This window comes from Akebia trifoliata, chromosome 5 (assembly GCF_017979445.1).
Source record: "Akebia trifoliata isolate Shusen 1 chromosome 5, ASM1797944v1, whole genome shotgun sequence".
In the NCBI taxonomy this organism is placed as follows: Eukaryota; Viridiplantae; Streptophyta; class Magnoliopsida; order Ranunculales; family Lardizabalaceae; genus Akebia; species Akebia trifoliata.
Genome location: NC_141379.1, coordinates 29246161 through 29252202, shown reverse-complemented (window position 1 = coordinate 29252202; position 6042 = coordinate 29246161).

Here is a 6042-nt window from a genome sequence, read left to right as displayed (position 1 = left end):
GAGAGGTTATTAGATCATCCTTGATGGAAATGTTGATTTTGAGACTGATAAAATTACCAATGCTGCAACGTATTGGGTTCTATTTGATCACAAAAACAATTACAAGTTTTCAAAACCCGATTTTCATAACCACCAAAGAACCTTTCAAGAGATTATAGAAGCATGGTTATTGTCTATTTTAATTTCCTTTCCACTTTTTTTAGAATTGAATTCAATAAAAAATCGAAATTGGGAAAAATATGATAGTTCTTCATCTTACATATCTCAGAACCATGAACCATCACTGAATTAGATAAAGAAAATTAAAATATTTGATTTGTTGATCCTACTCTGATTGAATGCCTCAAGATCATACTGAGTTAAATGGACAAATTCTTCTTCTGAGTGCTAAATAAGCCAACCTTTCCCTTATGCAAGAGGGAACCCCCCTACCCGCCCCTTTGACTTGAATAATATTGGTTTTTATTTTTATTTATTTATTTTTTTTCTTTTTTACCAAATAAGTCCGACTAGTATTACTAATTGGGAAAATTACTTAAAAGGATCATTGCGAATTTTTTTTTCTTCTAAATTGTCCCTAAGTTTTGAAGGATAGCTTGATAGGACATTTAGTAATTTTTTTCTTTCTTAATTATCCCTTGTTATTGGCAAACTTACTGTTGAATTCATCACTTTTTATTTATCGTCGAACTCGACATCGATAAATCCACCCATTTTCAATTTTCGAGTTTTTTCAACTAAAATACATAGAAAAATTTAACTAAAAACTTGAGATAACGATTTAGTTAGATGATTTCAACCCAAAAGAGCCATTCTTGATCAATTTTCATTCAAAAACTAAGAAAAAAGTGAAAAAAATCCCTAATTTTTTTATATACATCTTCAAAATGTTTGAAAAATGATTTCTTCTTCTTTCTTAAATCCTTTCCGTTGGAATGGAATCTTTGAAACTTGATTGAGATGTCAAAAATCAAAATTTTTGAATAAAACAATGAATTCGAATGATTAGGGCATTTAATTGTGAGAAATGTTAGAGACAAGGTACAAGGACCATTTAAAAAGAAAAAGTCTACTAAATGTCTTGTCAGCTACTGTCGAAAACTTAAGGATTATTTAGAAAGAAACCCTTCCGTGAGGGTCCTTTAAGTAATTTTTCTTACAGAGTTAGCAATTCGAAATATAGCAAAAATTCGAGTCTTATTCGATTTTGGATTGCAAAAATCTGATCTAAAATTCGGTCAAAAATTCGATAAATGGAAAATGTGCGGCATATGCTTCATGCATGTATTATCTGTTTCATTTCAAGGGTTCGAAAACAAAAAATTCAGCCATATGATAGTGATGTTAATGGTGATGGTGATGATGAAATTGGTGATAGTGGTGATAATGAGGACATTGGGATTATTGTTCCATTGATTTTTAAAAGAAGACCGAAGTCAAGGGACAAATCATCAATTTGAAAATTTAAGGTATAATCTTAAATAAATGTAGAGGGTCGTGTCATTATTTCTTTAAAGATAAAATAGACATTTATCACCTAAAAATGTGGATTCTTCCAAAATTTTAAAGTATAATTGCTTCAAAATCGACTTGTGTTACATGTCACAACTAACAAAGTCTACATTTTGCAACCTACAACAAGTTATAGTAGCATTTTTTTTCACTGAGTTTTATAAAAAGTCGTAAAATTCGTGTTTTATTCTTTTCAAACTTAAAATCCTTGAATTATTCAGAATAGTTCAATAATTCGGAGAATAATACTTTTATTAAAAAAAAAAATGAAAATTTCAAGAATTAAACAAGAGATTGCTATCAAGGGTAAGGGTCCTTGGGCTCAACTTGAGTCATCCAAAACCATGATCCATGCTTCAGTGTTATAGAGGACATAATTCTATCAACTTTGAAGATCAAATTTCAAAAGAAGTTATTTTTCACAATTTTAATTTTAAATGTGGGAGTTAAGTGGTAAAACAATCATTTTTTAGCGTCCAAAAGAAGATCAAAGTCGAGAGGTATATATATCATCAAGTTCAAAATGCGGGTTTCTAAATTATTCTCTCAAACTCATGGCGGGAGATCTCACTCTCGTAAATGTACATATCAAAGATTTAGTGTCAACTATATATATATATATATATATATGAGCCATGTCTTTTATTATTGAAAGTGAGTTCAAACTCGAATCTTTTTCATATTATATTTTTGTTATATACTCCAAATTGCTAATTTGCTTACGATTAAAGTAGAATGTCTTGATCAATGTTTCCTAATTACATACAATAATAGACTCTACAATAATACTTCTATCACCATCACCATCATGGTTGTAAACAAGCATTTCAACTATTAAAAAACTTAAAATAAGAGATTAGTTTATAGGTAATTAGAATAAATAATTGGGTAGGTAATGGGGTTAGTGGCTCCTCCTCGAAACCAGTGTCACTAAATTTATTTTACTTTCTTTTATGCAGAGAGATGATGTTATCACACCAATTTGTTTTAGTATGCGTTCAATTAATAAAATTTTATGTGACATACCAAATAAAGATATGAGCACATCATTTAATAAAATAAAAATGATATTGGACAAAATGTTGGATGATTTAAGAGTATCTCTTCCACCTTTAAGAATCTTTGGGTGTGTCATACTCATATTCCAATTAAGCCCCTCTGACCTCAATTCTTTCCATCTTTACGGGTGAGGGGGAGTGTTGAGTGTATTTTTTTCTCTGGTAATTGCATTTTTGGTTAGAAGACAATTTTTTACCCTTAAACTTTCTAATTATGGAAGATGGTATGTATTATTGATCCACTTCTAATCTATCAATAGAAAATCTCGCCTTGAAGGAATGTTCCATATGGGAGAAAATCTCGACAATGTAAATCGATACATTAATATTTTGAGATAATCCAAACATTCATTATTTGGGTTAGTAGTTTCTGATCTTGGTTGAAATGGAAATGTGTCAATCGATACATTCAAAGTAGTACGAAATTCTAAACTGTATAATCTACTATACTTTAGAATATGAAACTTAGGAAATCAAAGTTAGAATCATTAGATTTTTTTTTAGTTTTCTTAGTTCCGAATCTAGTTATGATTATCAAATTAATAGAATTTAGAATCGGAATTGAAACCATCTTAAAATTTTTCTCAATTAGAATAGGAGTTTTCAATTCTGATTGATGATTAAATGGATTCCTATTAAAACCCATACATGGAATCTCATATTTATTCATTGGTGTTTATAATATGAGTAATGATAATCTAACACACTTTTTTAAGAAATCATCGTACGCACCTAGACTTGATACCATAAACATTTTTCTTGTATTTCCCAAAATAAAATATCTACAGTTTTGTGATGGAAGTGTATGAAAAAAGAGTATCAGATTATCACGACTCTTGTAATATAGATGTTTTATTTATTGTGAAGTTGTCTTGTAATATAATACATTTATAAACACAATATGCTTTATTTTATTTATTAATTTAAAATAATTAAAAAAAATGCCTAATAAACAAATTTAACTTTGTAATCATATTTTATAAAATTTCAAATATGTGCAATTTGACTTTTCTAATTATATATTTTGAATTTTATAAGAAGGTTTGAAAGGTATAGTAAGATTTTGTCTACATCACAGCAACCATAACTTTCTTGTACGGCATGTCTTTTAAAAATTTTAACAGTCAGCTTTCCCTTCTGACTTTCTTAATTAATGCTTCAATTAATTTTGAAAGAAAAAAAATATTAATTACATTAGACTTTTCAATCTGAGCCGCTACAGTTGGCAAACAAGCATCAGCAATTAACAAGGGAATCAATCAGTCATTTTCAAGATGAGTGCCTCGAGATTATAAACAAGTTAATGGATGCTGTAAGATGTGGAGTCGAAATGTTAGTTTATTCTTTTAGTTATCAAAGCCAACCTTTCCGGATTTGAAAGAGTCCAAACATCACGCCCTTTGACCTCAATGAAAGCTAAGAGCATGGGTGGTAACAAACAAACTCTTTAAAGTCTCTTACCTCTTTATTTTAAGAGTCTTGATAATATGCTTTCTTGGGTGTCATATTCAATCCACATGAATAAGTTTGGGAATCGTAGATTTGTATTCTTAGGATGCATAATGCCCTCGGGATACATTTTTTTAAGGGGAAGTGCAATTGTGTATCTCAAGATATACATATTTACGATTCTTGAACTTATCACGCCAGAGAGTTGATTGAGTATGCCACTGGTAAGTCATATTATCACAACTCTTATTTTAAAGAGTGAAAGGTGAAAAAATTGACACCAATGGATTCTTTAAAAGTAAATATTAAAATAAAGAGTAGTCCACTCTCTACATGTAGAAAGCCTCCGAGGCTAATTTATTTTAATGTTAATAAAATGAAAAATACTTTTATTACTAACTTAGTAAGATTTCAAATCTTAATTAAGGATCGTTGGGCTTATATAGGATTACCACATTGACAATCCAACACAACATCTTCCTAGATTTCATAGAAAAACTCATATCCAATTTTTTTAAAGATTTTATTTATTTATTTTAATTCTTAGAAATTCATTCTCTGTGAACCTGTGACATCGAATCATGTATTTTGATGCCAAGACATGAGCTCACTACCCTTAGTAGGATTTAAGTAAGTTTTAACAAATATAAAATATTAGTTGAGTCTCTTGGAGTAATCAACAAATTTTAGGTTAGCTAAAATACTATTTATCATTTTTTGACAAAAAAAAAAAAAATGCTCTTTATTTTAAAGAGCATTGTTGGAGATGCTCTAAATAAGGTAATTAAATTGAGTAGGAACAAGTTGTTATCAAATGAGATAAAGTTTGGTTATTAAATCAACAAACAATTGCCACGTGCCCACTTAAAAAATATTAGATTATATTTTATTTTACGCATGTATGCATGGTGGGCCAAAACGTCGGATGAAAATTTTGGTATGGCAAATATAACGATTACGTATTTATTTGTCACCAATGCTCATGGTTTCCTCTTTTGGACTATTATATACTTTTTTCGATAAATATTTTTAAAATGATTATCCAATCATAAGAGTCAAGAGGATTTGAATTATGATTTTTTTTTCTCCCTGATTTAGTAGGGAATTGACTCTAATGTCATTGCTAATAATGCACTTATGATCGGAGCTGCAACTTGGCCTGGTTCAAACCGAGAATCGAATTAAATCAATAGCTTTGGACTGATTTGAATTGAATTAGAACAAGTTGTGGTTCATATTTGGGTTAAGAAAATGGAGAATTGCTCAATTTGGTTATAAATTCTTGGTTCAAGATTTGTATAGAATAAAATATGTAAAAAAAGAATTGAACCCTCATGTAATAAACAAATATATATTAATTTGTTTTGAATTATTTTTAGGTGTTTGGACATAGGTTAATGACTTTTTTACGGATAAAATAATGATTATTTTATTAATATGTTAATGACTTATTATAAGAAATTTTATGTTTATTTTATATTTGTTTTTGTTTTTGTTTTATTTTATTACTCTGACTTTCAAGCAAGTTTATAGAATATGGTAATTGAAAGATTCGACCCAAACCAATCTTAATTCGATTTGGGTTGGTTTGGTTTTATTGGCATTTTTGATAATTCAGATATTTATTTAGTGCCGTGGAACTGACCTATGTTGGTTCGATTCCAATTTGGCCCCAAACCAAACTAAGTTGCACCCCTACTTATGATATCAAATCGTATACGAAATCCGATTCATTATCTTATGGTTTGGATCAAGGATGATAATTTCGAGAAAAATTTGATTAAATAAAGATCAAATTTGATAACTTTTCAGATAGTTTTTGCATGAACAAAGTGATCTAATAGGCAACCGGTCCAATAAGATGTGAGAAAATACGTAAACTACATTATATATTATAGAAGTACGACTTATGTCTACATTTTATCAAATTGGTTTTGATCAAATTCAATCATCAAAATGATTTTTCAATATCCAATGAGAATCCGATATGTATCTAACTAGTTTTTGATCGATTGGCAATAGA